Source organism: Phodopus roborovskii, unplaced genomic scaffold, assembly GCF_943737965.1.
Source record: "Phodopus roborovskii unplaced genomic scaffold, PHOROB, whole genome shotgun sequence".
NCBI classification, from domain to species: Eukaryota; Metazoa; Chordata; class Mammalia; order Rodentia; family Cricetidae; genus Phodopus; species Phodopus roborovskii.
In genome coordinates, this window is record NW_026126461.1 from 13455272 (window position 1) to 13480022 (window position 24751).

Consider the following 24751-nt stretch of genomic DNA (forward strand, 5'->3'; position numbering starts at 1 on the left):
TTTGGCTTTGCTTTGTTCAGACTGTGACAGCCCTGGTCCTTCCCTATTGAGGTGAGGAGGGATTTAATTTTGGTGTTTAAAGCAGCCCACAGCTGTAATAGTTTGAGGGTTTAAAAGAGATTTTGGATATTTTAAAAGAGATTGGCTATTTTAAAGAGCCTGAAGTTCTAGTGAGTTAGGGATTGTAAGGGCTATGGGACTTTAAAGTTATTTATGTTTTATATCATGACACTAATATTAAGGTGCTCTCTGGGGAGATAAATGAGACAGGAAAGGTTCTAATTAAAAAGTGAGGCGTCTGTGCGTCAAGTTGACAAGGAATCAGCTGTGTTAGCTAGTTTAATGTCAACTTGACAAACCAAAGGCACCAGAGAGGAGGAGAAAATGTCTCCATAAGCTCCGGCTGTGGGCAAGCCTGTAGAGTATTTTCTTAATTAGTGATTGATGGGCGAGGACTCAGCTTATTGTGGGTGGGGCCACCCCTGGGCTGCTGGTCCTGGGTTCTATAAGAAAGCAGCTGGGCAAGCCGTGAGGGGCAATCAGTGAGCAGCACCCTCCGCTGGGCTCTGCATCAGCTCCAGGCTCCTGCCCTGCTTGAGTTCCTGTTCTGACTTCTTTGGTGGTGGATGGTGATGTGGAAGTGTGAGCTGAGTAAACCCTTTCTTCCCCAGGTTGCTCCCCGTGGTGTTCATCACAGCGATGACACTGCTACCCTAGACAGAGGTACAGCCGCAATGATTTTCTCCTGTTGTGTGGGCTTCCTCTTTCCCAGGTGATTGTTTCTTTCCCTCTGCAGAAGACTTAGTTTTCACTCTTACAGAGGACCCAGTTTGGTTCCCGGCACACATGAAGCAGCTCACAGATTATTACTTCTTTATGCTTATTTGAATTTTTTTTCCCTAGAAAGCAGCATCTTCATACTGTAAAAGTCAATATGTATATTGTGGAATACATTGGGAAAAAATTTGGGGAGAAATTTGTTCTTCTACTTTTATAAATACTGTTGTTTTGCTCATTGTTGCTGTGATTGGGTTGCTGTGATCAGGCTACATACACAGCCCTGTCTGCCCTGAAGCTTGCTAGATCAACTGTTCTGGCCTTGAACTTGGAGACTTGTTAGAACACAGCTCAAGACTGGAGGAGTGTGAGAAGTTGTGCTTGTGAGAAAACTCCAAGAAAACATGGCGTGAGTCTTGTGACCTCAGTGTCCGCCAAACACAGACTTGTTCTTAGAAAGTGTTTTTTTCCTTCATTCTCCTCCCGGGTGTGGAGGATAGGAGTGGGTTTACTTCAGCTGTTGTTATGCATGGAAAAATGTGTTTTTGCCACATGCTGCTCATCCTTTCGACTGTACACTTTACTCAGGTGACCTTTCTTAACCCTTGGGTATAAATTGTCTGATGCTCTGAATACAGTTAGCTATTGCATGAAAAAGAAGACGTAGTTTTAAGGAGTCCTACTTTTCAATCACTGGCCTTGGGTAAATGGACTCATACTCAGAAAGCCTTTCCTACACCAGCCTCTAGAGGATGCTGTGTTTTCTTCCAGAAGTTTCAGCCTTTCAGGGTTTAAGTTTGGTCTTTGTCCATTTGGGGTTTGTTATGGCATAAGGTTACAGATACAGGGTAAAATTTCATCCATCTGTGTGGGAACCTCAGCTTTCCCAGTAACATTTGTTGAAGATGCTTTCTTTTCTACAGTTTGTTTTAGGCACCTTTGTCAACCGTTAAGTGATTTAAGTTGCAAGTACTCATGTTGGATTAGGTCTGGGGTCAGGACTCTTTCTTGGTTCCGGTCAGGTCGCAGGGAGCATCCTGGGTGGATCCTTGGAGCGGGGACTTGCATCTGTTTCTTGTGTAAGTGCCTTCTCCCTGAATAAAATTATATTAATCTATACTGATCCTAGTCCATTGAATCTTGATCCACTCATCCATACCTCCCTACCTCTCTGCCCATTCATACCCACCTCACTTTTGTTTCTCATTAGAAAACAAACAGGCTCCTAAGGGGTAAGAATAAATAAAATATAATAATGTAAAACAAAAACTAATGCCTTAGAATAGAGCAAAACAAACAGAAGGAAAGAGCCCAAGAGAAGGCACAACGAACAGAGACCTCATTGTCCACACTCTCAGGAGTCACATAGAAACACTAAACCACAAGCCATAATCCAAATGCCAAGGACTTGTAGGGTAAGAGAGAGAAATATATAGATATTTTAAATAAAATAGAAACAAAGTCAAACAAAAATAAGATTTAAAAGAAAAGCCTGGCATGTTATGAGATAAGAAACTTCCACAGATGTGGTTGAATTTGTTGGCCATCTCCTGCTGGATTGCTGGGTGTACAGCCTACACTTAAGAGTAGTTGGTTTTGCCAGTGAGACTCCCTTGGAGAAAATTGTTTTCAATTTCCTGTACTGTTTTTTTTTTCCTCGGGATTGTTTTTCTTATCGGGGGTCTTTTATGCTTCCATATGAATTTTAGGGTATGCTTTTCCATTTTTTGTGAAGAATGAGATTGTGGACTGCATTGCATCTGTAAATAACTTTTGGTTAAAAGGTCATTTTCACACTGTTAATTCTACCAGTCCAGCAGCATGGGATTTCTCTCCATCTTCTAGTTTTTCTCTCTTTCTTTAACAGTTAAATTTTTTCAATGCAGAGATCCTTCATTTCCTTGGTTATGTTTACTCCTGGATATTTTATTTTCTTTGAGGCTATTGTGAATGGGGGAGTGCCCATGATCCCATCTCTGTATGGTTGATAGTTTTGAATAGAAAAACTCTTGATCTGTGCAAGCTCATTCTGCACCCTGTCATTCTGCTGTATTTCTGTTGCTTCTAAAGTTTTCTGAGAGAGTTTTTGAGATCTCTAATATCATATCATCAGCAAATAGGGATGGCTTGACTTTTCTTTCCCCGTTAGTGTTTTTTAATTTCCTTCTCTTGCCTTATTGCCCCAGCTAATACTCTGAGTACAGTGTTAAACAGAAGTGGGATAGTGGACACCCCGTCCCCTTCCTGACTTCAGTAGGGTTGCTATAATCTTTTCTCCACTTAGGATGATATTGGCTATGGCTTTTATTATGTTGAAGTGCATTCCCTCTAGCTCAAGTTCTCTAGGACTTTTATCATGAAGGCATGTTGGATATGGATAGTCTTCTGCATCCATTGAGATCCCTTGATCTTTGTCTTTAAGTCTGTCCATTAATGTGGTTTATTACATTTATTGAAATGCATATGCTGAATAATCCCTGCATTTCAAGAGTAAAGCCAACTTGGTTATGGTATATAATCTTTTATAGTATGTTTGCATTCTATTTGCAAGTATTTTATTGACTATTTTTGTGTCTGTGTTCATCAGGGATCTTGGCCTGTGGTTTTAGTTTTTGTTGTCTTTATTTGGGTTAGACATTAGAGTGATACTATCTTCATAGGAGGAGTTTGAGAAAGTTCCTTCTATTTCTAGTTTTAGGACTGTTTAAGAAGTATTGACTGCTCTTGTGGGATTCCTAACAGTGGGAACAGAGACCATCTCCAACTCTTATACTGGCCATTGGGACTCTACTTCTCATACTAGATTGCCTTACCCAGCCTTTAATACATGGTGAGGTGCTTAGTCATACTGACAGGCAATGTTTATTGATACTCATGGGAGACCTGCCCTTTCCTGGATGGAGACAGAAGAGGGTATTAGAGGGATGAAAGCTGGGGCAGAGATGGGGAGGCTGTGGCCGGGATATAAGATAAATAGATGAATAAAAAGATGCACATGAAGAATGAGACAAAATGTTAACAAATGATAAATCCAAGTTTCAGTTTGACTTGGCTAATATGTTCAGAGGATCTGTGTACAACCTGCTCATTATAGTTACCAAGGGTATTCTGAATGCCAGGAGATTTGAAATTTTCTCACTATAAAAATATTAAGTATGTAATATGATGGACATGTTAAATTAATTTGATCCACAGTACATCTATATATCAAATCATCACAATGTATTTTGGTATTGTTGAAATGTAGGATTGTTTTTTTTTCAACTCTAAGAAAAAGATGGATTAACTAGAAATAATATTTCAAAGTCAGGTGGACACAGAATCCTACCAGACTTTCAAAGACGCTTTGCAGATAATCCTAGAAAGCTGGGATGCTTTTTATTACCATTTAAATTTTATTTGGAATGTATCAGTTTATGATGATGGCTTCTTCTAGGTTTAATTTTGGTGGATTGGCTGACTCTAGGTTTTCCAGATTAATTGAGTACGGTTTTTAAAATATTCCCTCACAGTAGTTAGAATTTCTTTGGTGTCTGTTGTACTGTTTCCCGGTTCACTTCTATTTCTCTCAGTCAGCTGGGCCACGGTCTGACAATCTTGCTCACCGTCTAGAAGAACCAACTCTTAGTTTTATTGATGCTTTCCATTGCTGCCCTATCTCTTTCATTGATTTCTTTTCTGGTTTTTATTATCTCTTGCTGTTGGCTGCATTTGGATTTGTTTTGGCCTTGGCTTTCAAATTTTTGAATTGTATCTTAAGACATTCAATTGTTTGTTTGTTTGTTTTTCCTAGTTCTTAATGCAGGCACTTAGAGCTATAAATTTCCCTCAAAGGAGTGCTTGCATTATGCCCCAGAGACTTTGTTATGTTTTCATTTAGTTCCAGGATTTTTTTTAAAAAAACTTTGTCTTTATTTCTTCCTGGACCAATTCGTCATTCCCCGAGGACTCAATCTCCATGAGTTTGTTTGTTTTTTATTGCATTGTGCTCAGATGGAATACAAGCAGTGATTTAAATCTTTTGCAGTTTCAAAGATTTGTGTCCCAGGATGTGGTCCCTTTTAGGAAATGTTTTGTGTGCTGAGGAATCGAATGTGTAGTTTTTAATATTTGGGTAGGATATTCTGTAGAGTGTATAGTTTTTAGTGTTTGGGTGGAATATTCTGTAGCCATCTGTTAAGTCCATTTGATGCAGGATGTCAATTATTGAGAGAAACAATTCTGATGTTTCTCTATTTTTGTACAAATGACCTGTCTGTTGGAGAAAGTGAAGCACCCGCTGTTAATGCACTGATGCTAATCTGTGTGGTAGGCTTTGTAAATAATTCAGTTCTTCCAAGTTTGCAGCATAGAATATGTGCTTAGGTTAACTGTTCCTATGATTAGAATGAAGTGTCCCAGTTCAGCTCAGTGTTTAACCATGGCTGCCTGCTTCTGTTTCCATCAGCTACTAGATGAGGGCTTCATGATGGCAGATAAATTAGTCATCGATCTCATTATCAGGGAAGGGCATTTATGGTAGCCTTTCCACTATTGTTCAAATTGTTAGTTGGGGTCAGTCTTGTAGGTCTCTGGACATTTCTCTAGAGTCAGTTTTCTCTTCAAACCTATAATGGCTCCCTCTTTTATGGTATCTCTCTCTCTCCTTCCCTTCCTCTCTCTCTCTCCCTCCCTCTCTCTCTCCCTCCCTCTCCCTCCCCCTCTCTCTTTTCTCTCATCTATTCCTCCCCTGACTCAATCTTCCTAGTCCCACGTTCTTTCCTCTCCTCCCCTTCTCTTTTTCCTAGTTCCCTCTCCACTCACTGCCCCCCCCCCCAATATTCTCAGGAGATCTTGTTCCTTTCCCCTTCTGCAGAGAGGGAGGACAAGACCAGGCTACAGAAACCACAGAGACAGCTGACCTGAACAAGGAGGAGCTAACGGGCCCCCAGACTGATAGCTGGGAAGCCAGCATGGGACTGAATCAGACCCCCTGATTGTGGGTCTCAGCCAGAAAGACTGAGCAGTCTAAGGGACCTCTGACAGTGGAACCAGGATGTATCCCTGTGCACAAAAAGACTTTGGGAGCACATGCCCCATGGAGGGACACTCCGTTAACCTAGAGACAGGAGAGAAGTCCTAGTCCCTACTTCAAATGACTTGACAGATTTTCTTGACCCCTCCTGGAAGGCATTGCCCTCTCTGTGAAATGTGTGGGGAGGGTGGTCAGGGGAAATGGGAGGGAGGGAGAGAAAAGAGGAAGGGAGGGAAGGAAAGGGAACTGGGATCGATATGTAAAATAAGAAAAAAAACATAAAAAAATAAAAAATTAAAGAGCTATTGGGACAATCCTTAAAAAAAAAAAAAAGAATGAAGTGTCCCTTGGAAGATAAAGATGTAATTATTTTACTAGATCCAAGATAAATGATAAATGGGTGTTTATTGGGGAACAATTACACAGAAAAATAAAAAAACCACAGGAGTGTTTCCCTGCATTTCCTACCACAGTGACTGGCCCACCAGAAAGATGGAGCAAAGGAAAACCAAGCCTCTTCCCTCTTTCTTTCTGCTTGCATCCGCCTGAGGCCACGCCCAAGGGGGGGTGTAACCATTGTTACATGTTCACTGCAAGACCGCTACATCTCATTTGCTTAGTTTTAGTTTGAAGTCTGTTTTGTTGGATATTGAAATGGTGATGCCTGCTTGCTTCCTGCTCACATTTGTTTGGAGTATTCTTGTCCATCCTTGTAGTCTAAGCCAGCGCTGGAGAGATGGCTCAGTGGTTAAGAGCACTGGCTGCTTTTCCAGAAGTCCTGAGTTCAGTTCCCATAAACCACATGGTGGCTCACACCCATCTGTAATGAGATCAGGTGCCTCCTCCTGACATGCAGACAGAATACTGTATACATAATAAAATAAATAAGTACTGAAACAAACAAACAAACAAACCTAAGAAGTCTTATAGACAATGGACAATGGGTTTTGTTTCCTGTTCCATTCAGCCAGCCTAAGTTTTTTGATTGGAGAATGGAGGCCATTGATACTTGAAGTTATGATTGAAATGTGTGTGTTCACTGTAGCCATCCTGTTATTGATTTTCTGTTCTTTGTAGTCTCAGTAGTATTTTCAGTTTTAATAACTATGGCTGCATATTTCTCTCCATGGTCATTTTTGTCTTTGCTGGAAATATTTCCTTCTACATTTCCTTTAGGTTTGCTGTGTTGGGTACAAGCTTTTCTAGGCTATTTATGTTATGGAAATGTTTTATTTCTTACTCAATTATGGCAAATAGTTTTGCTGAGTATGTAAGTCTAGGCTGCCTGTCATAGTCCTTAGAACTTGAAACACATTGCTCCAGGCTCTTCTGGCTTTCAATATTCCCACTGAGAAATCAGAAGTTATTCTGAGGAGTTTTACTGTGTATGTGACTTGCACGTAATACTTGAAGCTTTGAGCTATAGCTGGGTTTCTGTTACCAGATGAACAACATGATGTGATCTAAAAAGTCACTATTCTTTCTAATAGAAGTCATGTTAATGTTACATGTCATTTAGGTCTAGAGGGTGACCTCATGCCTAAACTGCCCCCTCCACACACCCCCAATGCATCAGTACAACAATTTATTTTATAGTTTTTAAAGGGAACCTACTATCTCCTAGGCCTTGTTTTGTGCACTGAAAACACAGTTGATCAAAACAGATTGAACTATATTCTGGCATATCAGGTTTAAAAAATATCAAGGAACTCTACATTTTACAGAAAAATCTGCTGATATCCTTCTCTTCTGTGGCTGTTGATGAATCTGATTGGGAGCTGGTAGAGGGTGCTGGAATGCTCTTTGGGACTCTATTCTGAAAATGCTCAGCATCCTCAAGTTAGCCTAGAATTCCTGAACCCCTGCTGTACCCACATCTTTCCCCCATCTTACTCACTGCCTGAATAGACTTACCAGGGGAAGGAAGATTGGGTTGCAACTAAACTGAGTATTTAATAGCACCCTTGTTCTTGGGTGGGCCTGATGGGACATTCTTGATATTACTGAGGCTTGAATTAAAAGTACAAAGAGCAGCTAAGAACCAGCTGCCACACCTGGGGAGCCACCATCTGTCCCTTCATTCCTAAGTGTTGAGAATGGCTTCATTGCATATTATCTTGTTGAACAATTACAACCTTCCCTTCCAAAGGAGGGAGGAAGTCGAATTGTAGTTTCTTAGAAGTATATCTATTCAACTACTCTTACTAGGTCAACCAACAATGTTTAGAACACTAGTCAATTCGTTAAGTTCAAAATCTGTGGGTTAGGAATTTGGCTGGGGCTCTCCTGGTCAACTCTTATGCCTCCTGGAACACTGGTTTGGTTGTTTAATGAGCACAATATTCAGGCAGTATTCAGCCAGTGGTTGTTCTAGTTGTGTTCACTCACATGTCTTGTGTCCTTAGTTGGGTTGGCTCATGTCTGCCACCCCCCCTTCCCAGGATTTCAGAGCTTCTCTACGCATGTCACCAAAGAATAACTGATCTTTTTCCATGGTGGCTTAGTATCCTAACATAGTGACTTTCCCATGGTAGAAAATGGAAGGGACTAACTACTCTCTGAAGTCCTTGATCCAGGCAATGGTACACCATCACTCACATTGTATTCTGTCAGTTGCAACACTTGGAGAATCACCCTGGGTTCTCACACACATAAAAGGAAGGACAATGAATTTGTGATAGTCTAGTTGGTCACATCATCCTGTCCCCTAACATGAGTGATGAGGCTGAATAAGGAGTTGCTGATACTCTGGGTCAGGTATGAGCTATTATAATATAATCATAGTGTTGTAACAGAACTGAGGAAGAGCGTTATCATGTGACTTCCTAGAACCAGCAAATAAATGCCTTTTACCCCCAGATAGGGTTCCTGCAACAGACCAAAGAAAGAATTGCACCCAAGTGTGTCATGTTGAATCAGCAGAGGATGCATCAATACTTTCAAGAGAGTGGGTAGGGTCTTACACATAGGAGACCCCAGCTACCTGACTCACAAAAGCTGCACTCCGGGAGATTTCTTCCTGTCTACTCCCTGTGATTGTTGGCTGCTCACATGACTGTGCAGAAGGTCCTTGCGAGTCCTGCAACTTTCTTCAGCTTCCTTATGTGTCCCCTTTCCCACTCCAGGAGGCGATGCTTCAATGCAGAAGAAATGGCCACACAACAGGGTGGAAGGAAAGTGTCTATAATAGCAAAGTGTCTCTTGTGGTGACTCGAATCGGAGGAAACCCAGACGACTTAATGCTGAAAACAGCAGTCTAGCTAACCTCAGCAGTTTAATGTTAGGGACTTGAGCCAGGATGCCATTCCTTCACACACTGATCTTATTCTAGACAGAAATATCTACCCAGTACCTGCTGCATGGTAGTTATTACCATGCACCGGGGATAAGATGCTACGTGTGTCTGGGGCACAGGTCTATACTTAGTCAGGAGATTAAGACAGCAGGACTCAAGTTCAAGGCCTGCTTAGGCACAGAATACACTCAAGGACAGCCTGGACAATTTAGTGAAACTCCATCTCAGCATAAAACACAAACAGTTTTAAGGGTATAAATCAGGGTAGAATGCTCGCCTGATATATGGAAGGCCTTAAGTTCTAATCCCACCATGGTGGTTTGAAAGAGATTGAACCCAATAGGCTCATACATTTGAATGATTGATCCCCAGTCAGTAGAATTATTTGGGAAGGATTGGGAGCTGTGGCCTTGTTGAAAGAGGCGTGTCACTGAGGGTGGGCTTTGAGATTTCAGAAGCCCACACCCTCCCTAATTAGCTTCTGCCTTGTGCTTGTCAGTCAAGATGTAAGCTCTCTGCTCTTGCCCCCAAACCACACCTGTCTGCCTGCTGCTCTGCTCATGGACTCTCTGATAGTGTAGGCTGAGGTTAAGTGCTTTCTTTTATAAGTTACCTTACTTGTGGTGTTCGCTACAGCATAGAAAAGCGGCCAAGACACCCATTCCCACAACTTTTTCATTTTAAAATGTAAACGTTCTGGATTTATTTACTTACGTGTGTGACTCTCATGCCTGCATGGTGTATGTGCACCTCGTGCATGCCTGTGGCCCGTGGAGGACAGGTGAAAGTATAGGTTCCCTAGAACTGCAGTTAGAGGTGATGGTGAGCCAGCATGCAGATGCTCTGCAGGAGCTAGTGATTTCCGGGTATTGTGAGAAGGGGGAATGGCAGGGAGGAAGACAGGAGATGGGGAGGGGGCAGTTCCGCGGAGAGAGGTATCACTGGAGCTAGATTAGATGGATTAAAGAAGCAAGTTAGGAAGCAGCCTCGCAGGGCTTAATAGGGATACAGAAGGAGAGGGGCCTCAACCGGGAGACCTGGGATCCAGTGACACCTCAGCCCTTGTCACACCCAGGCTGAGACAGGAAGCTTAGATGAAGTGAGGCTGCTCTATCCCCACGCGGCTTCTGGAAATGCTACCAGCAGTGATCCCAGAAATGTTCCACAATGACGCTAAATATATGTTCAAAGTGCCTTCCAACTCTCCAGGGGAAAGGATGTGAGGTGCCCCTCCCCTTCGCCTGCCAGAGTAGGAGCCAGTGGCAGAGGCTTTGCCCGCGCGAGCATCACAGGTGTCTTTGAAGATGAAGGTAAGAGGGTCCACACTCCAGGGATGATCACTTGCTCTCCGGACCCCTCGCTTCCCTACTCCAGGTATAGTTGCCCTTGATTTACATTCTCTGACGAAGACCCAGCGAGAGGCTACCACCCCAACTTCTTTCACTGTGACTGACCCCAGTCACAGCCTCAAACACTGGCCAAACGAGCTGCTAGAAAATGACTCTTCAGATTCTAGTTTATGATTGTCGTTTGAATAGGAGTGCAGTGTAGGCGCCAGAGGGAAATCCGCTTTGGGACAGGCGAGATGGCTCAGCGGGGGTTAAAGCACTTGCTGGCAAGGCTGATGACTTGAGTTCAAATCCCCAGAACCCACTTTATGGAAGGAGAAAGTGGATTCCCAACATATACATTCATACAAATAAATACATAATGTAATATTAAAATTTTAAGATTATTTTCCCATTGTTGGGAATGACTGATACCCTGGAAACCTAAAAGTGGAGAATAACTAATATTTTACTTCTGGTGCTTAAGTCCTGGGTTTTCTCCCAGCGTTAGCTCCCTGTACCCACCTCATCTGTTCCATTGCGAGCGACTGCACTTGGCTAGGGAATTGTCCAGCAGTTTGCCTCAGTCTACCCCAGAAATGCTTGCTGGTGAGTTTCATGTGCTCAGTTCAGTCAAACCAAGGCCAAGTGTGCTGAATGGTCTTAAACATTGTGGCTTGTCCTGCATGATTTGAAGTTCAGCCTTGATCATGCCATTTGGGGCATCTCACAGAATCATGTTTGAGGACCCAGGGACAGCATAGGAGATGACATTTTATCCCTTTAAATGTCCATTATTAGACCACGCTCTTACTTCCATTAAGAACCTCTGACAATAATGACTACACTAATTGATGAGGCATACCAATAACCAATAACACACTCTTTTGTAATTGTGTTACGTATGAAAAGCTAAAAACCATTTGGGAGATTCATTTCTTACCCCTCTCCCCTTATTTGACTTGTCTGATGAATTAAGGTTCCTATCCTACCCTGTCAACCTCCCCTTCCCACCCAAGGTCCTCTGACTATTTGCCCTTCAATCCTCAGGGAATTGGACAGACAGGGAGCTTGCTGTAGGGGATGCAAGCTACAGGGTATCATCATCCGTGGTTATTTTTCTTCACATGAGTGGAATGAAATCAGGTCTTATCTTCCCGAAAGAACTCGTGGGGCTCTGGATGTAGTCAACTCTAGCCTGGTAAATAAACCAACAATTTAAGTCTGCACTTTTTAAACGCCATACTTCAGGGATCCAAAGAAAACAACTAGCCACATGCTTTTCAAACACTGTAGTGTGACTTAGCTACTCCATTGTAATCGGGACACAGATTTAAGACACATCAAATCCCTCTGCTCCCTGGAGGCTCCTAGTGTTTGGAGTTACATGGGAGTATCTCGAAGAATGTAATGGAAACCCTCCCCAGATACATCTGTAATTGGTTATGAATCTCAACTAAGATCACGATGTTTATGACGCTGGGGAGGATGACTGCATCTTTGTGGAATTGAGAGACTATTTTGCTGTTCCCACAGACTGTGTTAGGACTTGCCATGTCTGATCATAGGATCAGATTTGCAAGGTTCGTAATCCAGGTCTAAGCCTGAGGACCCCCAGCCCCTGCCTTTCTGGCGAGAGTTAGGGAATAAAGTATCTATGGACAAGGGGTAAAACCCCAACCCCTGTTGCCTATTTTTTCTCTTCACTCATTTCTGAAAGGGAACACAATCTGTTCAAAGCAGGTACATGCAGCCAGGATGTCTACCAAGATTACCAGCATGTTCCCAACCCTGGGTTTAGTGCCCTGGCCACTATGCCCACTGAGACACTCGGAAAGTTCCATAATGTATGCACTTAAGGAGTGCTAGAGAGACAGCTCAGCAGTTCTGAGAGCTTGCTGCTCTTGCAGAGGACCCGTGTTTGGTTCTCAGCATCCATGTGATGGCTCACAACTATCCGTACCTCCAGGTCGAGGGAATCGGACCCTCCTGATCTAACTGGGCGCCTGCATGCACGAGGTACAGCTCCATACACCCAGGCACACACAGACAAAATAAAATACATTTTTAAAATCTACCTTACTGCTTGTTTTGTAATATTCAAAACTGGAAATAAAAATACTTACATTTCAAAACTTGTTATGAAAGCTGAACATAATAAGCCATGCCCATTTTAATTTTTCCGCGGGGCAGTACAATAAGTAATAGTTAACTGTTTTAAATATTTGTAATTGGTGTCTTCTCATCTCCTTCCCCTCTCCTTCCTCCTGAGAATTTCCTACAAGTTTCCCAGTGATAACTAAGTACTGGGACATCCTGTGGTCTCAGAAATGCACACTCACTCTGAAGAGGTTAAAGTAAGCATTACACCATAGTAACAATGTTATCTACTGAACCTGGGTTTCCAGTGTGTACCCTGATCAGGGATTCTGAAACATAGTTTCTAACATCCATATTCCAACCCAAGTGGTTCTGATCCCACTCCATTCCAGTTTCTATTTCTTCAGAGGGTGGGGAAACTAACCCCAATTTTGCAGATTAAAAATAATTTATTTCATGCCCATTGGTGGTGGTGCACGCCTTTAATCCCGGCACTCAGAAAGCAGAAGCAGGTGGATCTCTGTGAGCTGGAGGTCAGGCTGCTCTACAGAGCAAGTTCCAGGACAGACTCCAAAGCTACAGAGAAAGTCTGTCTCGAAAAACCAACCAACCAAATGAACAAACAAACAACAAACCCCAAACAACAACAATTTATTTCCATCCAGTTTAGGACTTGACATCTTGCATTCAGCAATTGTAGACACAAAATTTCCAGCTCAAAGCTCTTCCTGCTGAGCCTCATGCTCTGTGCACTGAGGTGGAAAGGAAGTCTGAGTCACCATAGCCTGAGGCAGCCTTCTGGGTGGCAGAAGGAACCCCTGTTGCTGACTTCATCCCTTCAGGTGTGTGACTTCTAGACAGGCTTCATCTAGAACACAAAGTTTGAGAAGCCGGGACCCTTTCCATCTCCATCTAAAAGCCATAAAATTGATCTTCCTTTCTCTTTTATTTTGGAAGGAGAACACAAATGTTCAGATGGAAGAAATCTATTATTGTTCCTGCTGAACATGAAAAGCCTCTTAGCACCAAGGTGAAAAGAATCCATTTTTATCCCAGCTCCTGCAGGGCTGGTGTTGAGAGCCTGCACTGCAATGGTGTCCTGACTGCTGCTGTCTGGTTGTATCAATAAAAACCAGCTGTTCCTAGCCTGGATGCCTCACATCTCTGCAACATTCCCCTATAGAAAGCACGTATCTATGCAAACGGGGTAACAGCTCCCAGCTCCCCGCAAAACACGCACACCTCTATTCTTTCTGCTCTGAGTTTTGTGTTATAACTTCTATTCTTAGATTCTTCTGATTTGGGATCAGTGGAAACTGCAAACTTTGATTTCTCTAAATAACCTGACCCCCACTTTCACGTGAAATGAACTTCAGTTTTGAAATCTAGATGGGGACATTTTATCTTTTGACTCTTTTACATTTTTCTCCACTCTGAAGAGAGTTTTTGGGGAAGTAATCCTTCAGAAATAAGATATGCATCATATGACCACTAAGGCTATTAGTCTACCATAAATTTTTGTATTAACTGGCATGTATCATTAACTACATAAATAGCATTGTCACAGTAAATCTTTTGGCTTCTTCAGGATCACGGTACAGGACCCTTTCACTTTTGAGTTTTCTTGCAGTGAGCTTTTTTCTTCCATCTCTTGCCTTCGTAGCATTTTGCATTCTTGAAAGGTTCAGTGTTTCCCAACCAGCCTTATCTTCTTTTCCTTTAAGTGTGGCGTAGCCAGTTGATGACAGCCAGAGACTCCCCAGTCCTTCCTCACTGACAGGTGAGACCTGCTCTTGTTCCTTCTGAACCTGTTGCTATGCTAACCGAGAGGATGCAAGAGAAGCAACCGGTCACTACTTCCTGAGCGAGAAAACAGCTGCTTTCACTTCGCATCTCCGCCCTGACCCACCTTATAAACAACCCAGTTACCTGTAGAAAATAGAGTAGGGTGGTGGTGGAGGGGGGGGGGACCAGGAGCTTGCTCAAGCCCTGACAAATTGGACGTCTAAATGAAATTTCCATGAACTTTCCAAACCTGCTCATCCTCCAGTCGGACACCCCTGAACAACCCCACCGAAGAGCAGAATTGCCTAGCTGCACCCTTCATGAGTCCTCGACCCCCGGATTATCGGATATAGTTAAGTCGTCTGCTGTTTTAAACCCAGCAATTGATAGAGTGCTCAGGCTTATTGCTGTCCTTCTTGCCATGTCTTTTTGTTACTACCATTCATCTTTGTCCCGTTCACTACGGCGGCCCAACAGCGCCTACCCCGTCGATGGGACCCGCGTGCTATGTCCTACGAAACTGGTGGTTCAAAGAAGCATACATAAAGTTAACTGCAGGGTAAGTTGCTTAATAGCCTGCAATGTGAACTAAAATGACCGTGTTTGGATATCTTCCGGATCTAGGTCTGTCCTTTACTTGGCAAGACAGCATAGTCAATCAGAAGTAGATTGTTTTAAAAGCTCAATCAGCCTCATCATTACTCATGCTGATGGAAGTAGGGAATTAATAAATACCAAGCAGCCTCGGGTTGGAATTGCTTTTCTATTTATGATCTGTCAGGGCTCCCAAAACACAACTTTGATTAATGCAAAGAAATAAATTCAGCTTCCAATGATGTAATTAGTTTTCAAAAGCTTAAGGGGAAAAATAGTGTTAAAAAAAATAAAAACTCAAAGCAATGTCTGTTTTTCTGAGGGACTTAGAGAGCTAAGACCGGAAGGGACTGACGTAGCAGTGTGCTTGGATTTTCTTCTATATTTTCTAAGTCTTCCACCAATGTTCATCTCCTCCTTTCTGCTGCCTCCTCTCTGTGCGTCATGGCAGAATCTAATCTAGCCCAGTAGTGGTAACGACCCGTCATACGCAGGCCCTTCTTACGTCCTGACATAAAATTCACAGATAGCATAATCTAGCTACATGTAGATTTTGAATATGCTGTATAATGCAGTAATTTTAACAAAAAAAAAAGATAAAAGGGGGTGATTTGTAATGAAATACCTTAATATGTAATCACATCACCACATATTCAGCTTCATTCCTGTTACAGGAAGACATCTTAAAATATTTGAAGATAATCTCTGGTATATGAAGGGCAATGTAGTTCATATAAGTGACTAAATGGTTTTATTTATCTTTTGATTCAATAATTTCCATTTCTAATCAGTATCGTCATCATTTTCTCTAGACATTCACTGAATATTTCTCCTTGGCTTCAAGAGTAAGATACTGAAATAAAAACCAATGTTTACCTTTAAAAACAGAGTAAAATATATTTTTATATTAAATAACATCACACCATATGTGAATCTGAAATAAAGTAAATTGCTTTTATAAGTTCTGAAAAATATTTTGGTGCAAACTTCCTAGATTTTATAAGTGAGGAAAATGAGATACAGAGAGCTCTTACTTTCTTTCAATATGTTGGAGCTCGAAGGCAGACTTCCTGAAACGACACAGGTTTCCTTTTCCCAGAGTGTGTTTTATCCCAGGAAGAGCCTCCGGGGTGCTGCTGGGGAAGAGGAAAGTCTCCCTTGCAGCCAGACAAAGAGCTGCCTGCATAACCTCTCCCCTACTGCCTGATACATATTATCCTATTAGATATTTGAACACTGCTATTGCAAACTGAGAAAACTTACTTCATTGTGATTAACTCGATATTGCCCAAACATTCTCATGGAGGCTCTGCCAAACTGGAACTTTAGAGCTTAAAAAATGGCATTCCATGTTCCAGCACACAAAAGAAACACGTAAAAATGACAAACAGATTTGACAAGTAGGGTCAAAGGCTCTGGGAAGTGGACTTCTCATATTGGCCTGAGAATACAGCCCTGTCCAAGTCACCAAAGGAACTTAGGAGCCACTGGACTTTTAACTTTGAAGGCCCAAGATTGAAGCCCTGTGGATATACATAATGATGGGAAACCCAAGAGGTGAGGAAGGAACCTACGGTTTTCACTACCTAAGACTCTACTAGTCTTTGAGGACTCTTTTGTGACAACACACCACCACCACCATCACCACCACCAGCAACAGCTAGGGGAAAAAGCACACTGTTCTTTAAAATTAGTTAAATTGGAAAGGAGGAAGACATCTGTAAACTTACAAAGAAAGACATACATATCGTGTAGTTTTTAGGATTTGGGTGGCTGGTTTGACCTTGTAATCCACACAGATATCATTTTGAATTGTATGATATTAACTCACTGAATTATGTCTACTCAGAATTCATGTGTTGAAGATTTTACCCCCAGTATCTCAGAGCATGCCCTTATGTTATAAACAGGGCCATTTGTAGATAGAAGTAATTAAGGTGAAGTTATTCATTTAAAATGCAGCTAGTAACAAAACAAGGAGAAATTTGAACTCAGAGCTGTACACAAATAAAGTCATGTGTAGTGCTGTTTCTGTTGGTGATGAACACTGTCAGGGAGCTATCAGATTCATGGAATGAGTGTTTCCGAATACTCTTCAGAAGGAACATCGCATGACAGCCTATCTTAGGCTTGTAGCTTCCACAGCCACAAGACAAGATATTTCTGCTGTGTGAGCCGCCTGATTCATGGTACTCTATTTTGACATCTCCAGCTACTTTACCTTTCTGTTCCTGTGAGGAAGCAGTCTACCAGCAGCATCCTCAGGTGCATCACTGGAGAAAGCCTGGTCAGGAACTCAAGGAAGCGAGGCAGAGACTATGGAGGGTGCTGCTTACTGGCTCACCTCCTCTGGTCCATGCTCCCTCTATCTGCCTAGAGATAGCACCACCCACAGTGGACTCTGCTCTCTCACACCAACCAACAGTCAAAACAGTCCCCACAGACACAGCGACAGGCCATTCTGATATAGGCAATCCCTCTGTTGAGACAACTTCTGTTCTTGGTTATGCCAAGTTGACAATAGAAGTCGATGCACAGTCCTAGAACAATATCACACACGGCCCGAAGCTACTGTTAGCCATGAAGTTATCTTCTACTTGTATGTCTCTATTCCTTACCCCAACCCAGAGTTCTTGTTGTAGTATGGACATACAGTTTAAAAAAAAATTACTGCTAGGCGTGGTGGAACATGCTGTTAATTTCAGCATTCAGGAGGCAGAGGTAGGCAGATGTCTATGAATTCAAGGCCAGCTTGGTCTACATAGCAAACTCCAGGCTAGCCACGGCTACATAGTCAGAACCTATTTTAAAACAAAAGCTGTGGTGTATGTGTTGGCATTATATTCATTATCAAATATGTGTTGGCATTATATTCATTATTGAATATGTTATACATATTGCTATACTAATTCAGTAGGTGTATTTACTCTGGCATCACTACAAACATCAGTAATGTTGATATTACAATATATTTTAGCAATTACATCTGGCTAGCCTCAGAAATTTGTTAGCTCCTTGCAGTCTTGTGAGGCTACTGTCCTAATGTGAGTTACTGTGTTGACCAAACCACTGCTGTTTAGTGCATGATTGTGCGTAGGGAAAGGAAAGGCAGAGGTCCCTCCACTTTGCTGACAGTCCAAGTTTAGGCTTGACTAGAACTTGATCTCCTTGGTGAAAAGCCACATGGAGAATTACTCAACTCTATTCTACGAAACTGAGGTCAAGATGTCCAGCTAAATTATCTTGGCTTCTGTTAAACTTTGTTGCTTGTGTAATACTTTTCTCTGTGGCTGCTGAGCAAGATAACCAGGGTGTGACTTTTGCCTTTGAAACCCTTTTCCCTAAACACTCAAGGCTACACCTGGCCCCTAATACTTGATCAAAGTCCCAGCTAGCTGGAATAAAGATTTTTTAATTGGCTATAAACTGTGTCTGAGTGATCATCTCTAAGGGATTTCCCCATAATAGTTGCAGAGGAAAAACCTAATTCTGAAATCTAGTTACTTCAATGCAACATAGGTAGGTCCAATGATTGTAGCAGATGGTGCCAGGCACAACCCATAAAATCTCTCATCACTCACCACGCCAGGGTACAACTGCAAGCAAATGAAACTCTGGCTAAGTACTTCCCTCATCCCGTTAGAGAGTGGGATGGAAATGTCCAATAATCAGACAGCCCTCAACCTGATGGGAGCAGACAACTGTTCTGTGTCACACGTAGAGAAACTTCAGGTGTCCCCGGGGGGGGGGGGTTTGCAGTCACTGTCACCACACACCTCTTTTTAGTTTTTTACTCCTCCCCTCGTATCCTCATTCCCCTGTGATCATGTCCCTGATACACTGTTTATGAAACCCTTTTCAGTTCTCTGGATTTGTTTCTAAAGAGCCCCAGCCAAGAGAAAGGCAGAACACGACAGTTCACTTGGTTAAGGTTTAAACTCTTGTTCCAGGGGCTGATCTGTTTGTAATTGCTTTGTTCCTCTAAAGAGACCAAAATAATTTTATATCACAGACAAAATACAGTTGTCATTGATGTTATAGACAGAAGTTCTGGTTTTCTCTCTCCCAGGCTTGTACTGCACACACAGGATTAGATTTGCCATGAGATCCCATGCGTTGGCATGGCCAATTAAATATAAATGAAGGTGATGTCTTTAAGAACAATGCATGCTGCCTCACATTGACTTTCCCCTGTCTTAGTTGGTAGCATATCTGAAGTGGCCCCTGGAATTCAGATCCCAGTCATTCTCCTCCCCTTGAGTATGGCTTGGTCTATAATTTGCTACAAACATATATCTATTCAAATCAACGCAATGCTACTCATTTCATTGTTACATAAGATTGCAAATTCTCCTTGTTTGTACCCTCCCTGTGCACACAACCGAAACCAACCCCAACCACCACCTTGGAAGCAGACTCTTAAGTTGAGACTCCTGTCCCTAACACCTAGGTAGCAACCTCCTCACGGACCATAAAATCACCCCATGTTTGGCCCCCAACTCACAGAACCTGTGAGGCCATAAGCCAGCCAGCATTGTTCTAAATGCCCACACTGTTGGTTATTTGAAGCAGCAATGGAAACCCAGTTGGTAACACAGTGGCTGATGCCTCCCTCAGGCTAGGTCCCAGCTGACCTGACAGCCACCCACTGTGGATATGAGTAGAAAATAAAGCTTTGGGATTTAAAGACACAGTGCATTGAGTGTTGCTCAAGTCTGTTTATGTGTTCTGACTTGTATATAAGGCAAAACCTTCTGCTCTGGCCACCTGGCTCCCACGTTACTGAAGAAAGTACCCTGCTAGCATTGCTGTCTGGGGTATGGAGACAGCATCGCCTGCACAGATCCAAAATTTGGCTTTTCTCCTCCAAATTAATATTCAGAAAATAATCTCCATGCCATTCACTTTTCACCAAAGACCTATAAACACACATATTAATATGATGCCAAATTTCAGAGGAGTTACCTAAAAATTTAAAACCGCTAGCTCCATCCTTGGCAGGAATAACAACTGCTTTCTTCTCTGCTTGGTGATTTGCCTTTCTGACATCCTGTGTTTAGCGGGAGGTTAATTAGACACAATTGCCACATGGCAGCACTGCCCGAGGGCATAGCACAACGGGCCAATTTGGAGTCAACTGTATCTTAGAAGCCCTGAGAGATACTAGCTTTCGATTTCCAGCTGCTTTAAAACACTCTCCTTTACTTGTCCAGAGGCTTCATGGGACTTTCAGTTTGCAGCATAGCCCTAATTGGACTGAAGTTTTCCATTACGAGATGCTGTTCAAGGACAAAACACAGCATCCTTTTGATGTGTTCACTTCTTGGCTCCTAGTCACTACCGACAATGGTGATATCCAGACACCTTTCTACAGAAACTCAAGGCATGTGTACATTTTTGCAGGGCTGTATGCCTTAGAAACAGTTACAGCTCCAGTGACATGGAAAGCTATTGCAAACGTAAATGGAGAAAGTGAATATGCTGGAGCAAACTTGGCAGTTAGTTCCCCAGGCAACCTGACTGACAAAGCGGAGAAGTCACACACTGACCTGGAGACTGTTTCTCATCAGGCTGTCTCATCCTCAGGCTTCTGCTTTGCAGTCCCGCCTTCCCTCTATCTTAGTCCATCTTGGCTGCTGGAACAAAATGCTTTAACCCGGGTGCGAGATACCACCAGGGATGGCCTCTCACAGGACCCAGATCAAGGCGGCAGGCAGCAGGCGACACATCTGGTGAGGACCCATCCCCAGCTCTATGGGTGGTGTCTTTCGGTTGTGTGCTCTCTTCCTAAAGAGGGAACAGCCCGCCTTGGACCTCTTGTAGGGTATCAGCCCATTCATGATGACTCCCCTCTCCTGACCTAATCACCATGCAAAGGTCTCAGCTCTGAATGCCATCACCTTTGGGGTTAGGTTTCCATGTGTGACTTCCACATTGATTTTTGAGTCGGGGTCTTGCTATGTAGTCCACGTTAGCCTCAAACTCACACTCCTGCCTACACCGACTTTTGAGGAAAGCCGTGTGTCTAAACACATGTTTAGACAGTAGCAACTCATATCCCAACATGGAAGAAGCTTGCTGGTCCCTCGGCTAAATGGCCTTTATGACTCATTTCAGTCCAGATATCTAATTGGCCCACTCAGGCTGCTGGAGGAGACAGGTTGGATTTTAGTCCCAACCAACTCATCCACCCATTACCTCATCTGTCCAAACTCCACTTTCCCCAGAGGAAGAGAGTACCTCAGAAGCAATAGGGAGTTAGATTACACATGCATGGAAAGTCCTTGAGCTGGGTAGGCATTGGCTAGGATTCTTTTTTTAACTATTTTTTTTTTCTTTTTACTACTCATTCTATTTAGCAGCTGATTATGTTGAGGTCTGAAGTCTCTGGAAAAGTGTTACGCCTTTTATATTGGTGTCTTGTCTTCTCAGCTATGTTGTTATTGTTTCTGTTCAACTCAAGCCTAGCCTGAGGTGTGGTGAGAATTCGTTTTACGGCACAGAGGTTGATGGCATTCAGCTCACAGGGACCTACTGCAATGGCTTGCTCTCCAAAGCCACTTAACTCATTAAAGGGCTAATGGGGTGCACAACGAAGGAGATCGCCACAGTATCGACCTCCCTGGCTGTCCTGAAATACGGTAATTTTCACAAAGGTGAATTCTAAGTGAGAACGCTGAAATGAACGGCATATTTCTCAAGATACGTGGAGGGAAGACAGCAAGCATGCTAGCTATATGAAATTAAAGTCATCTTGCTCATTCCTGGCTGATTTTCAGTGTGTGCCTGTGACAGGGCTTTTGCAGGATATGCATCTGGATCCAGGCATGAAAGCCTGGGTCCTCTTTATGTAGTCTGATTGTGGGGAAGAAACTTGAGACCCTCAGGAGAGGTAAATTCACACGCATGTGTGTGTGTGTGTGTGTGTGTGTGTGTGTGTGTGTGTGTGTGTGAGGGGGTCTTGGGTGCTGGAGACTTTCTTTCCCAAAAGGAAGCCTCCTTTTGAGCTTCTAGGAAGGGACACACTGTCAATGAAGCTCGCAATCAACTTTCCGAATCTATAATAAAATTCTGTGTGCAGATAAAGAAGAGCTAGTTAGTTTTACAGGAGTTACATATGCCAATGTGGCATCAGTTCTAATCTTTGGGTACAGAATTGGAAAAAATATTGCTCCCAGGGACTCCCATCAGGCTGTGGAGGCCCAGAGTTTCTGCTCAGCCAACCCTGAGTCTAGAACGTAGATGTAAGGAGAGGCAGGACACAGCAGAGCGAGCCTGAGCAGGTGGTGGATTTCATATAAAAGCACAGACAGGATTGGGAGTGTTACCACTTTGCCTCTGCGCTCCACAGGTGGTTGATTTATGTTAAGATGTCACCGGCACACTCAGCGTCGGTTTCAAACGTTTCCCTAGCTGTTACTTTGCAGTCATGGCTCCAGCGGACACGCCACTGTGGTTTCCTTCCTGTCCTCCCCACTGTGAAGTATCTGGGGGCATCTGGCTTGATTCTGGTGATGAAATGTCATGCCTCCACACGTGCGTCCATCACACAGGCCTTCTTTCAGCCATTTAAGATGTTTGCCCCCTTCCGTCATCGCGGTGGCCGATTGGATGTGTTGTCTTACATCTGTGTTGTTGTATATTGTCATTCACGTCTTATTAAAATAATCTTGACATGGGCAGTTTATTTAATCAATAAATGTATCAGGTGGTAAACCAGATAGCTGTTGTGTCATTAAGATGATGAAATGGTATTGATTATGCTGGTTATTATGTCTTATGGCAGAACTTTTTTTAAATAAGATTACTTATCATGTATACAGTGTTCTGCCTGCATGTATGCCTGCAGGTCAGAAGAGGGCACCAGATCTCTTTATGAGATGGTTGTGAGCTATCATATAGTTGCTGGGAACTGAGCTCAAGACCTCTGGAAGAACAGTCAGTGCTCTTAACCCCTGAGCCATCTCTCCAGCCTGGCAGGAGCAGTGTTGTAAACTATTCTGATAGTCAGATAAGCTGCTGTTGAAAAGAGACATGGTTACTCTTATTCAAGGATCATGCTTGGACAGGCGAGTGAGATGACTGCCATTGGGCTTCGCTTGGCTACGGGAGAGAGTTGAGAAATGTGTCCTCGGGTGCCAAGCTGACGTCCTTTCATGAACAGAAGAAAAGAGGATAAACGTGAGGGCCAGCTGGCAGCATCTGCAAGACTGTTTTCAGTGGTCGCCGAAATGGAGGGAGGAAAGAGGCAAACCCTCCAGGGGAGCCAGCAAATGTCATTCCTGTTTGTTAAACAATCCCTCTGTCTGTCGCCGGAAGTGGCTGATGGCTGAGGAAGGACACACATTTCTGATCTCTGTCCAAGCGAATGCAGATGTACAGGGTCTCCAGATCAAATACATAGAGTATAGATGTGTGTTGCTCCCACTGAGCTGTTATTCTCACTACACCTTAGGAGCTGCAGGAGCTGCAAGACTGGGGCTGGTGAGATGGCTCAGTCCGTAAAGGCACTTGCTGCGCAAACCTGGGGATTCAGTTTCCCGAATCCATGGAATGGTGGAAAGACAGAACTCATTACGCAAAGTTGTCCTCTGATCTCCACGTTTGCCATCACCCAAACACACACACACACACACACACATGCACGCACACACACACACACACACACACACACACACACACACACACACACAATAAACGAGGCACCAGAGTTCCAGCATAGTAGAGAAGTCATCATCCCAACTAAGGGTCTCATGAGCATCATGGCACAGGCAAGCAGTGTCAACTTAGTGAAGGCTGGACACGCAGAGTCTATAAAGGGGCAGCTCATAGACACCGATCTGGAAGGACTAACCCACAATGTGCTGGTAAATATGATGATGATATCTTGAATGTGAATATATATTTGTATGTGAATTTTGGCTGTGCAAAGGTAAATTTTGCCCATAGGTCTGTATTTTTTTCTTTTTCTAATTTTTCTTCTAAAAGTTTATTTTTTATTTTACATATCAACCCCAGTTCCCCCTCCTTCCCCTTCTCCCTGCCCCACACATTCCCACCACCCCATCCATTCCTCAGAGGCAGTAAGGCCTCCCTTGGGGAGTCAACAAAGTCTGGCATACCAAGTTGAGACGTGGCCAAGCCCCTCACCCCTGTATCAAGGTTGAGCAAGGTATCCCACCATAGGGAGTGGGCTCCAAAAAACCAGTTCATGCCCTAGGATAAGACCTGGTCCCACTTACAGGCCCTCCAAACAGATCACACCACAGGACTGTCACCCACATTCAGAGGGCCTAGTTTGGCCCCATGCAGGCTCCCCAGCTGTCAGTCATTGTCCCTGAGCTCCCGCTAGCTCGGGTCAGCTGCCTCTGTGGTTTTCCCCATCATGCTCTTGACCCCTCTTATTCATATGATCCCGCCTTCCTCTCTTCATTCGAAATCCAGGAGCTCAGCCCAGTGCTTGGCTGTGGGTCACTGCATCAGCTTCCATCAGCTACTGGATGTAGGTTCCATGGTGACAATTAGGGTAGTCACTGATGTGATTAAAGGGGAAGGCCCATTCAGACACACTCTCCACTACTGCTGTGAGTCTTAGCTGGGGTCATCCTTGTGGATTTCTGAGCATATACAAAGGCCTTCGAAGAAAAAATAAAAAAATAGGACTTTTATCATAACATGAAAATGCCTTTATAATTGGAAATCTAATAATAGACCACTCTTTTCCTTCAAGTGTCCATTCTGGTGAATTGAATTTCATAACAACACAGATCAAAAGTTAGCCACAAAGATAAGAAATTTGTAATTCTCAGACAGCATTTATATTTTCTTGTTAAAATGAATCCACACTCCACATTTCTC